Below are 13,227 nucleotides of genomic sequence, written 5' to 3'. Positions count from 1 at the left end.
GTGTAGGCTACTTTCTGCGGTCAACAGTAGCACTGCAGAAATAAAGAAGGTCCTCTCTACCAGAACAAGATTAAACAGTAACGTCGTAACAATATTTACATACCTTAAAAGAGCAGTCACTGCCACTACTTCATGTGCCACAACAAACAAACATGTGGACAGGGGAAGGTGGCACGAGGGAGGAACAACCAGCAGAGCCAAAGCTTAAAAACAGGCAGGAAGGCAGCCGGAAACACACAGCGAACAGCACGCAGTCTCCTGCTACCCTGCTGCTACACCTTCTACCTCTCCAGGAGTGCCCCATGTTTTGTTCCACATCCTCCCCTCTCATGAGCACGTAATCCACTAACTAAAGAACAGAATCAGAACATGAACACCTCTGCAATACAGGAGTGTGGTTTTTTTGAAAATATACTTTACTCTTGCTTTATTTCACCTACAGTAACTCAGCCACTACAACAAAAAGCACTCCTAACTTTTAATCCAGTCCTGTAATATAACAGACAACAGCAGCAGGAGTGTTTACTCTCACAATCAATACCTCTGAAAACTTTATCCCATTTCATAACACCAGAATTTGCAACTAGGTTTAAAGAGTGAGTTCTTCTCATGACCCCAAAAAGCTGTGGGGGTTCTTTCCTCCACTTCTGTGCTCTAATTTCAATGGTTAGGATGTGCTACATTACCGCTAGTTTCTCTTTCAGGGTTCACTTCTCCTGAAAGTGGTGGTGCAACTTAATTGGGATATATTTCATTCAAACAGCTTCTTTTCCCCCTCTATTCAGTACCAAATGTTACTCCTTTGCATTACAAATTGATTCAACTCTACACCAGAATTAGATTATTTCTCTCCAATTTTTTAAAAGTAGACCAAATATATATTAAAACACTAATGATTCACATACGCAAAGTCATCTTTGAAACAAAACACAACATTTTACTTGCTAAACTGTTAATGAATACTGATTTTCTTCCCTATTTCTGATGCTCTCATTCTGTCTTAGTTTTGGCAAGAGCTTCTCAGGCTAAACTTCTTGTCAACAAGTGAAGAATTATCTCTGCAAGTAAACTTCTAAAAGAAAAAGCTTTAAGCAGCTCCCGTTCAGAACAAGGGAATCCAATAAAGGACGGCAAAAATCACAATTCACATTTTAATTGGAATAGGCCGCTTCATTTCTATGTGCGATTATTAAAGAAGTTAACCTGAGTGGCTCACCGAACGCACTTGTCCTGGCAATGCCACACAGGTACGACACTGCACCGACAGTCAGAGGCTCTTTCACACGGCACAGTTTGAGCTACTTGGCTAACAAAGTACCAGATTTCAATGGCTCCCAGTTCTCGTGCCTCACTGTTGGAGCTCAGTACACAGGGCAGCGTGCAAACACACCAACTGGTTCTTGATATGGCAAAGACTGATAAAACCCAGTTTAACCAGCTAAGCACTGCTCTCACTGGATCTGGGAGAACTGCAATCCCAGAGTCAGAGCAGGATAAGACAACAAAAGAAGTCTAAGCAACGACCAAGAAAAATGGAAATTACCTATGTAACACACTTCCAAGAACTGTGAGAAGCCTTACTAGCTCACAAAAAAACCAAACAACAACAAACAAACAAGACAAACCCTGATAAACTCACCAGTCTTTCTAAAACCAGACAGGGTGCTCACTGCTCAATCTACTGACTGGGGCTGACATTTTTAACACCTTTTTCCCTTCTGTGGAAGCTCAGTCTTTCTACTTTCTTTGCTTGTTCTCCATTTTCTTGCTCACATTACCTCCTCTACTGATCTATTGCTAACACCTCCCCCAGATTTTACTAATACATTCATTTCAAATTCACAAGACTTGGAAACATCAAATGTCCATTAGTTAGATAGCAAACCAAGTACTATGTTATTTTCATTCTTTCTGCATGCCCAAACAGTCCAATCAAGAACAGTGAAAACAGCTCAAAGGCAGCCTGAGGTGAGTTGTTGGCTTTGACACAAGCTGCCTATGTGAGTTAGTTTCTCATCTGTAAGGGACTGCATTCACTCACAAAAGAGCGAAAAGTTTGATGAAGACTTGTGAAGGTACTCACCCTACCAAGCACTGACAACTGAGGCAGAAGAACTAGCTTGATGGTAGCATCATCTAAGGTCCCTGTTGCGATGTTGCTCTTAGACCATACTCACAAAGTGCTCTATTTTTCATGTAACATTTGAATTTCACAAATCTTGTAAGGTCTTAATTCCCAAGTCTCTAGAAATGGCAAATACTGCTTATAATTAAGGGTGAGGAGCAGACAGCGTAGGTGTGCAGTGATGGTGCCAGCCCTGCTGACCGCTGGTGCCAAGCCTGGTACCCCAAATAATGTTACCCACCACTGACTTAAGCGAAATCAAGGTGACTCAGCAGGAACTGAGAAATACATACGGCCTAACACCCCAGAAACTAGAAACATGAGAGTACTAAGATGCTACAGTCTAGGGTTACAGTAACTTAACAGAGACTATTAAGCATCTTTGAAATGCAAGTGGACAACTAACAGCATTTGAACTTTGCAAACTCCAGATACTATGTCTATATTATCTAAGGTTCTTTACATTTATTAAGAATAAAACAAATTGAAAGAGAATGATGGTATCACAACTTTAGTGATGGAAAAAATTTATTTTACGCTTATGCTTTAGTAAAAAGAAGTTTCCTTAAGCTCATCTTAAACACCCTTACACAGACAGTTAGCAGCATCCCAGCTCTGTGTACGGCAAGTGGATGTGTTTGTAGGTTGTTTTTTACGATTATTATTTAAAGGACAGAAGACATGAAGTTGCAATTCATTAATACAGAAGTAATGCAACTTATTATTTGCTCAAGAATCCTGGAAGTATCAAATCTTGTTCAACTTTTTTGTATTTGAAATTGCCCTGAGATATAAACATATCAGAGTAAACATCTTTCCAGAAAGCTCCCTTTGAGGGATACAAGGGTCCTTCAAACAACATTCTTTGTTCCCCTTCTCACATTCCTTTCCTGCTTCTCAAAGGCTGGGGTTTTCATCTTTCTTTTTTAAAAAACATGCCTTTTCTCATACAACTCTTACCTCCACACGTGCATCTGGGCACACGCACACAATCCTAAAACCAAATTTCCCCATGAGACTAATTCTGTACTCACGCACCAAGATTTTTCCTTTAAGCATTGTGAAGGAAAATAAAAAGCCTTGCTAGCTATCAGTTTGAGCAATGCTGTCATTTTTGCAAATAGCATGACTCAGTTTACCTCTACTGCAGCTGGAAAAGCTGTTAGCAGCAGCAGCAACTGGAGCCACCCACAGGCTTGAGAAGACAGTTCAAGTTCATGTTTGGAAAGGTTCAAACAATAGCCACAGAAATGAGTATTTTATACCTAAAATAATGCAAGGTTCCTGAGGCAAAGTTTCTTGCAGGATAACGCTTACTTCTTTAGGCTTCTACAAAAAGGAAGAGCTCAGACTAAGGCCAAAGCTCCTACGTATTCTTGAAAACAAAGCCAGAATAGTTTCCCAGTGTTTCTTTGCAACTCTAGGGGTACTTCCTAGAGGAATTATCTTTCTTGTTTCAACTAAACTGCTTTTCATAAGAAGTTAAGTGTGTCAAAAATAACAAGTTAGATTTTAAGCAATTATTTGCTTAATTACGATCAAGTTTTGACACATGGTATCAAAGGAGTTTCCAATCACCTTATTTCTTAGTAATATTCAACAGTAATTTCCTATAAGTAAATCCTAAGTGTTAAATGTCTACTGTGGTTATACATTTCCACACATTTCTCACTAAGGACAACAAGGTTACTACATTTGCAGAGAAAATCATATTTAGGTAGCTACCTTCGAACAGGCAGATTTTCAGATTTTCCTCTGGACAACACAAGAGTAACCTACTGTGGGAAGTAATTAAGTACTTTTACTATCTTTACAAACCTGGTTTTGCAAATCAGCATTGACAGCTGTCCTGCAGACAAAATGAAGCAACTACTTCTGCTACCTCAGGGGGCACATTGTTTCCATTCTCTGCAAAATGCAACAGAATGGAAAGCTATCTGTGACAGATCCAAGTCCCTGCTCTAACCCTCTCAACCACAGCAAGCAAACTACAAAAAACTGAATGACCAGATCAACGATATAAAGAACACTATCTTTGCTCCAAGCTTGCAGCCTCATGTTGTAGCTTTTGTGTACATCTTTCTTCCAATAAAATGCTGATGTCTAAAAACATTCCTAACTGTCCTGATAAAATCATGACAACCTTCAGAAATAGCTTTCTTATTCAAGACATGAAAAAAATGAGAAGAGAAAGAAGAACTGGTAAAGAGCTGTATCAAAAGAAAGAAAGAAATAGGTTTATATTTAGACTCAGTCTCTTCAGAAGGACACGCCAGACATTCATACTTGTTATCTATCTTTCCATATTTTTATTTGGCTTCTAAAATTAACTCTCAATTATTCTTGGGAAAGTCCTGTTGAGCAGTAGAATGCTATTGAAGTTCAGTTTTAAAGGTTAAATGCAGAATCAAGACATTTTGCTTGCACTTGTGCAAACAAGAATCAAAAGCGCTTATCGTAACAATTAGCATTTGCAATTGTTACCCAACAAACCTGCAGAAATTCATCTATCTGAGGAGGGACATTTATCATTCACATAAAAATTAAAATCAAAGTCAATATCCAAAACAAACAGCTTCCTGAGCAAGTTCAGAAAACAAAACTGAATCTTCTTCAGCCAGCCCAGAGCAAGGAATGAAGAGGTCATTTCCCTACACACAGCATTTTTCAGCACTCAGATGGAACAGTGTATGTTTCCAACACTGACCAGGAAGACTTCCTACAGCCACTCACCCTTGTCCTTGCCTAGTTAAACTACAGCCACCTTAAATTCCAACAGATTCTCTCCAATTGTCTTACCACAAAAGCCTTCAGCTGACTGGAGCGGGGGAGAATTTAAACAGTTGTTTCCCCTGCAATTATTGCAATGAGGACAGAATCCTATTATCAGACTGATTTTATCAACTGAAATGAGAGCTTTGTCTTACATAGTCTTTATACAACATACGCAATGCCCCACGTCTACTCTACAAAGTACCTTAGAGATATTTGAGCTGTTTCAAACATTAGAAGCCAACTACCAGAGCAAGTGTAGCCAGTCAAAGAGGGCACTCCGAGGCAGGACAAATGCAGTAACTGCACACTACTGAAGCCAGCTGTTTGCACTCAGAGCTGTGCTATCTCTGTATTACACTCTGCAAGCAGCCTATATTCTTGTTTTTTCCTTAATCACTCTTTGCAAGCAGGAAAGATTGTTTCCCTGCTGCAGAGACAAAAACCACACACCTAAAGCTCTTCTGATTATCTCTTTTACACAGCAATGCTAAGTGGAGGAGAAAGCACCCACTAACACATTCTCTTGTGAGATCTGTATAAAAAAAAAATATTCTCATTCATCACTGAAGTTGAGAAGCCAGTCTTTAGTCTCACCTTCTGTCTGAATGTACATCCATGGAAGTGACACCAACCATTTTGGAAACAGAAATACTAACCTTCCTCCCAAGCAGATGTACTAAACACCTAGAAGTAAAGCAGTGTGCATTGTGATTTCCCCCCTCCATTTCATGCATTACAGGGGTCCCAAGCTCTAGTCAAGAGTGCCACACCTCCCAAACATTTGTCTATATTCAACAGGCCACCTCAGGAAAAGCCTGTATTAAGATAGATACCACTATTAAAGCTGGTCTTCAGACGACAATGTGCTATCCAAGGTGGAAAGGAAAAAAAAAAAGGAAAAAAAAGGACAGACTTCTCAATTCTGCATGTTAATAAAATAAACTTATTTTTACTTAGATCACTCTACAAGTACAAAGCCTCTACTACAATAGTACATACCTTCTGCCTGGACAACAGAAGTCATCTTTACACCATAAATAGCAACCTTAAGAAAAACTAGGACTAAGCTTGATTTTTTATTTTTTTTTTTTAATAATAACTAGGCTGTTTCACCATTCCGCTCAATTCTCCCTATGCTTCCACAACCACATGCTGTACCATGATATTACCTTACCAAACACAATTTCCACTGCTTCCTGCTCTAAAACTCCTACGATTACTTGCTACATTTTGAACACGTGCATCTAAAAACATCCCTTCTGCTAGTTTTCCTGACGAGTTTTTGCCAAGCCATTTTTGCTTAGACATTTTTGCTCAGACTTCTGGGCGCTCTCCTCTCCAAACTAAAGAAAAGAAAAAAAAAATCAGTATTTAACTCATCCCATGTAATACCCAACTTCTTTTTTAGCGTGACTCACTTTTCCAGAATGGCCTCTCAAGCCCGAGGCTCACAAATCAGAGCACTCTCTGATCTCCTGGGGTCATAAAATCTTTCTTTTTTTTGCTGTTGCTGCTGCTAAATACAAAAACCAGTAGGCCCTCCTTCCAAAAAAGCCCTAAGCAAGAACAGCATGCAGAAATTTGGGGGTATATTGCATTTCATTGAAGTAATGAAGTATTGGATTATAGATTCAGTGAAATCGGAGTATTTATAGAAGCGTTTATGATACAGGCCCAGTGAATACCACTATCCTGGAATGGTAGAAGGCTGACACTAAGGAGGAAGAAGGCAAACAAACCAGAATGTAAGACCCAAATGCAGATACATCTCAAATGATCTCAGGTCAAGTTACTTCAGATGAAGAGTACCACTTAAACACCCTGGTAACGGTATCAGCCAGCAGCTAAGCAAAGCTTACTATAGCTTCATGATCTCCAAGGCGTGGGAAAACTGCGCTTCAGAATCTGAGATCCTCGTCTGTTTTGCTTCTTTCCATTTTGCTTTCCAGCTGGCAGTGAAATCATGTAGGATCACAAACTCCAAAACGCTGGCAAGCAGGGTTTCACAGATCACTACTCCAGGCAAGTATGTTAGCAAAATGACACCAAAATCACAAAAGAAAAGACTACAAAGCAAAATGGTAAGCCATGTTTCTCCCCTCCCAAGTGATTTTGCTAAAGGGAAGCACAGATATCTTGCACTTTGCTTTTGGTTTTAAGTAACTTCTCTACCATACTGACCTAGGTCCCTATTATTATGACATAAAGATTCCAAAATTAGAGTATGGTTTTTAACATGTTGTTGAAAGTATTTATCTTCTCTTTATTCAAAGATCAACTTTAGCTCAGATCTGAACTTTTTCAAATAATTTCAAAACCAAGATCCTCAAGAAACTCATTGTGATATTTTAATGCTTTGAAATTTCAGGATGCAATTTGAAAAGCACTTCTTTGAGCACAAGTAAAACTGCTTAAGCAGCACACACTGCCCTCCTGCTAGTTTCTATCTTCAAAAATACCCCTCTCCCTCATACTACACTTGTGCAACTGTTATGCTTACATATGTGGTGATTTCTACCTATATCAATCCCCCATCAGTTCATCTCAACTCCGCTGCCAGCAGCTGCCAGTGGCACAGTCACTGTAAGCCAGCCCTGTTAACACAAAATCTCAAACTACAGCCTTGCAAGGTCAAAGAAGCTCTACTGAAGCATACAAGGGAAGCTCATGAACCCTAAGTGGCTGTGACCACAGTTTCACAGCAAGTGACATAAGGTAGAATGGGAAATTCCAATCAGATATTTCCTGCTTGGCTGTTTTTTTTACAACCACGGGTGTGGTCAAATGGTGTTTCGGGCTGCCCAGGGAGGCTGTGGAATCTCCGTCCTTGGAGGTGTTCAAGACCCAACAAGATCTTGGGCAACCTGCTGTAGCTGACCCTGCTTTGAGCATGGGGCTGGACTAGACAATCTACAGAGCTCCCTTGTGACTCCCTTCCACAATTATTCTATAAACCAGATCTAGTGAGACCTGCTTCAAGCAGAGGGTTGGACTAGCTGATCCATAGTCCCTTCCAACTGCAGTTACTGCACACACAGCCTCCATCCCTGCTCTTATATGCAGCGTGGCATTACTGGTTTTATCACTCAGTTAAGAACATTAGTCGGAGTCCTTCCCGTTTGCTTTTTCCCTTGGGGGAGAAGAGCAGCCTAGTATCAGTACCACAGAAAACAAAATCATACTGTGTTATTTTCATATAAGAAACCTAAGTCAGGCTTACGTACCTGGCCATTGCTCTTTACTTAAAAGATACAAAAGCCAAAACGCTCACAAGATACGGCCACCAAAAAATTTCCAACAGTAAGTCAGACATCAGAGTAGCAATCAAAGCACTCAAGCACCCCATGTTAAGCCAGAATGCCTCTTACCTTGTTTCTAATCAAGAAAACCATAACCTACTTACAAAGCACTGCACCACGTCAATTTTAGATTATACACTGAAGATCTGTCAAATGAGAGCCTCAGGACAGGCAACAGCATGCCACTAAGTCATAGCAGGATTGTTTTTCCCCAAGATACTACTCAAAGCTTTCAAATAATCAGACCAAATACACTTTTAAGAGCCTTGCACAGCAGTTCAAGTTACAGATGTAGAATTATGGCCTTGCCATCTTCCAACTTAACAATAAAACGCACACAGGATAATTTCTCCTTAAAATGCCTGGGGTTTTTTGTTTGGTTTGGTTTCATTTTTTAAAGCTCACATAGCCACAACAAAACAATACATTTTACAGTTAATTTACCAAATTCTTCTGATATTAAGATTTGAAATGCAGGTACTCCACACAAAAGGCAGTGTGTGTGTGTTTGGTAGCAGCAGCTGACAACTACTTTTGTAGTTGCAGAATTCTGTGGGTTTTTTTTTCCCTAACATTCCCCCCCCTGAATCTCAGTATGAAGAAATATGTCACTTTGTGTAGTAAGACTTCTTTTTTTTTTTTTTGCTTTTCTAGGTACAAAATTTCTTCCTCTGAATCTCAACCAACCACTCTTAGTAAGCAATTTTGGGTTAAGTGTCCTTCTGTACCCTGAACAACCACACACACACAGATGGCATTTCTCCCCACCCCCAATTCGGGTAACTGTCAGTTAAGAAGATTCAATTTTAGCAGTCACATGGCTGCTAGAGCATCTGCAGAACACATTACAACTCTAAGCTCACATTAACTTTACACATTCAAAGGAAGTAAGTTAGAAGCCAAGGATACAGAAATGCAGGATTTTAAAGAGGAGGAGACGGTGAATAATGTTAAATATTACAGCTCTTTGAAAAAGAGTAACTTCTTTGGTTAGAAAGTTGTTAGTGACTTTGGAGGAAGAAGTCAATACTACAACAGCTTGGTTAAAAAAGTGCATGGCAGGGAAAACAACAGGTTTTTTGTTTGCAGGTTTTGGGGGGGGTTGTTTGTTTGGGGGGGGTGGTTTCGTTTAGGTGGGGTTTTTTTGTTTGTTTGTTTGTTTCTACAGCGCAGTGCTTCTAAGTTGAGAGAAGCAGGAAAAACTGCACAAAGTCAATGGGAGAGAAGGAATGAGAGTGAGAACAGCACTGCAATACCTTGCTGGTTGAAGCAGACATGAGATTTAGATGGGAGGACAAGGTAACAAACACTACAGTAGTGATTAATGTTGATGTGTGCAAGAGGCTTATTCAGCTATCAGCAAGGAAAACATCCCTGAACTGTCTTATCAGTCAGGTATGGGAAGTGGAAAACACATTTTTCCTCAGCAAAGAGGACTATCCCCATACTATTAACAATGCCTCGTTTTCTATTACTTCACTGTGAAACAGAGTACTTCTTTAGCTAGTTTTCCAAAACACATACCCTAAAGAATGAGAAGAGGCATCTGTTTAAACAAGCACAATCTGGTACACTTTGACACTCTACTTCACAACAATTGTCTCCTAGTCTCCCTATTTACAGGCACAACAGGAGTCTGCTCCAGGCTTTTCTTCCTGAAAGATTTCCTTTCTAAAGCTAACACATTAACTATCAACTAAGTGATGAACAAAAAATCGGCATGCTGCAATTGTACTTACATCCAGTTACAAAACTGAATAATGCAACACTGACAGAACTCAAAACCAGGTAATGTTTTAAGTTGAAGATGCAGAATGAAAAAAACCAACATATTAAGTAATATTGGTTAATGCTACTAGTATTTAAATTCTGAACAATATATTGCAGGGGAAGAAAGGAGACAAGACCTACTGATGAACTCCCACATCCCAAGGAGCATATTCCTACAGCTCATTCAACCGCTTCATTTTCATCAGTCTTTTGCACCCTTCTGTTTAGTGTCTATGTAACATAATTACAGTCATCGACTAGCAATAAGAAACTGAAGGGATTGTGTTGGGGCCAGGCTCTTTTCAGTGGTGCCCAGCGACAGGATAAGGGGCAACAGGCACAAACTGGAGCACAGGAAGTCTCACACCTGAACATGACGAACAACTTCTTTAGTCTGAGGGTGGCAGAGCCCTGGAACAGGCTGCCCAGGGAGGCTGTGGAGTCTCCTTCTCTGGAGGTATTCAAAACCCACCTGGACGTGTTCCTGTGTGACCTACTCTAGGCTAACCTGCTTTGGCAGAGGGCTGGACTAGATGATCTCCAGAGGTCCCTTCCAACCCCTGCCGTTCTGTGAACGTTCAGTTTCAAAAGTGGTGGAAAGGGGTGAATGGGGTCCAAGAAAGAGGATGGGTTATTTCAGTACTTGTGTGAACCAACTGAGCAGGTATCCAACCGTGTCGCAGAGACAAGGCGTAGCAGACAGAGGACTAAGCAAACTCTCCTGTCAGAATGAGTATAATCGTTAAAACAGCATCTTCAGGCTGCTGCTTGACAACACAAAGGGTTAAGGAGCAGCAAAAGCTTAACTAAGCTCAAGGCTAGTCTCATCCTCAGGGCAGAATATCTCCTCTATTTGAAAAACTATTCTGAACTGAATCAAGGAATCCGTCTGGCTTTGGTGATGGCTTTCTTGACATGGAAGAGGAGCAGGCAAGAAGAGAAGCTAACAAAATGAAAATAGAAGTCTCTTCTACTGGGTTATTCATCAACTATGAATGTAGGAACATCACACATAACATACATGCAACCACTTGCACAACCCTATCTGTTTTAGTGGGTAACCATCGCTTATTCTCAGACAGTTAGAGTGGGTGTGTTTGTTTTGGTTTGGTTTTTTTTGTTGTTGTTTGTTTTTTGGTTGTTTTTTTTTAAAAAAAAAAAAAAAGCTTAATCCTGGCTATACTATTAGATATTTGAAAGATACAGATGTTTCTCTTCCAAAGGCAGAAGGAGATTCATTGTTACCGAAGCAAGACTTGCAAACATGGTTGGTTGGGTTTGTTTGGTTTTTTTTTAAGACAGACGCATATTTTTCCACCTTCCAATTTATTATCATTTCCCTTTTTCCAAGTGATCTTCTTTTTCTCTTCAGGAGCCACAGCCATTAACAAGCACAAGAGAAAGTAACAGCAGCTCCAGAAGAATCTGTAAGCTAGGAAGAACCAGCAAGACATTTCCACGCTTTTCTTTCCCTTCCCTTAAAAGGACACAAAGCAGCAACAAGGGTGCCCCTGCCACCCAGAAACATCTTTTTACTCCCATCATAACTCATCATCTTAAAAAGCAGCAAGGAAACCAACTCCATTGGGGAGCCAAGACTGGATGAGAGGCAATAAAAGCAGGCCTGAGGTACTGCCCAGCACCAACAATTGCCCTAATTACAATCTTCCTCTGTTTTCCTACTGGCAGCAATCCCACCATTGCTCTTCACTATACCAGTGGTTCACAACCTTTTCTTAAGAGGTCTACAAATTAAAAAGTTGGATGCAAATCACCATATATTAAACTTAAGCTAACAAAAGCAAGTCTTTTACAAAACAGCGTGTTCTGGTTTTTTTGGGTTTAGATTCTCTTTTCTAGACTGCATCCCTACCCCCACTTCAAATAACTATGAATTCCCATGAATCCTAGGCTGAAGATTTACCCCAGCCATTTCTCACTCACTGAGTCAGGAGACAACACCCAATGTCCTTCCCTTCCCTTCTGAAGCCAGGGTAGAAGAGACATTGGCTACAGTCACTAGAACAAAATGATAGAGTAATTAGTGGACAAGTGGCTTTACTCGTGCTTCAAATGAAACTCTGTAGGTATTCAGATTTACATAACCATAGGATTTTTCCTTTCCTGTTTGCACATCAAAGTAGGGGAAGGGACAAGGGAATTAACATGCTCAAGAGAATTAATTGTTGACCAGATCAGAACTTCCTAGCAGCATGCTGCCTTCATGCATACAAAGCAAAAAAGTGCACTTCAAAAACCAATAAAATGCCCTCCTCTCATGAAGAGCCATTTGGCAGACTTTCAATTATTCTGACCATTCTAGGTGAACTAACATCGAATTTTAGAAAGCTTTCTAAGTAGGGAATTACCAAAACCGACAATCTTTCAGATCAAATAGCCTCAAGGCCTTTCTTCTGCAGTTTAAACTTTGCCTTCTACTTCCCCAATTGAGCATTTAAGGTGATAAAAAGCAGCCAAAACTAAAAGCAGTTGCGTCAAAGGAAAAAAAAAGCCACACCCAGAAAGCCAAAGGTTGACCTTAAAAATGATCACAAAGCTACTTTTGTATTTACATCAGCAATTACAAATAAACTTAAGCGAAACAAACTGCCTCACCAGCAGCTTCAACCACATGACACTAACTTCTCTTCCCACAATTTCAAGTATATCAAGGATACAGGATTATATTCTTGACCAAAACTGCATCATGTCCATTCATCACCACTCTGGAATGCACATTCCCAAAGAGGCGAGAAAACTCTGCGGGCAGAAATGACCAAGACTATTTTAAAATATGCCTTGTGCTTCCACCAGAACTACATCTTTAACTACCTGGAACCATATTTAAAAACAGAGACTTTGCAAACACAAAGCCCTTAAACAACGGCAAACTTCCTCCTTTTTGAAAGTTGTTCCAATTGTACTTTAACTTAAAAACTGTAAAAGTCAAAACTATAACCTGACACTCCAGCCTGCAAACTGAAAATCCACTCCTCCAGCTCACACCACCTTTACCTCACCGCTTTATTACTCAGCACTCCTTGCAGTACAAAAGGCAGCTCCATTGAACTTCTACATTCTGAATGTAATATATTCTAAGAAAATAACAAAAGGCTACAGACCAGGGGAAATAACTATCGTTTAAGTCTTTCCCTATCTGCTACCTTGTCTCTTTAGGCTTCACATTCTAAAGCAAGTTAAGGCTCTAATTGACAAAAGAGAACAGATTCACCTGAACAGTGGCAAAGTTCAAAAAGA

The 13,227-nt window shown here is 40.0% G+C and overlaps 1 protein-coding gene across 3 annotated transcripts in view; it reads right to left on the bottom strand.

The window, feature by feature from the left end:
• The window catches only part of TJP1 (tight junction protein 1), a 163,180-nt gene that overhangs the window by 43,549 nt on the left and 106,404 nt on the right, over positions 1-13,227 (bottom strand). The gene's annotated exons all lie outside the window — the stretch shown is intronic.

This window comes from Leptosomus discolor, chromosome 11 (assembly GCF_034619465.1).
Source record: "Leptosomus discolor isolate bLepDis1 chromosome 11, bLepDis1.hap2, whole genome shotgun sequence".
Lineage (NCBI taxonomy): Eukaryota > Metazoa > Chordata > Aves > Leptosomiformes > Leptosomidae > Leptosomus > Leptosomus discolor.
Note: the sequence above shows the minus strand (reverse complement) of the source record. Positions and strands in the feature narration are given on the sequence as shown.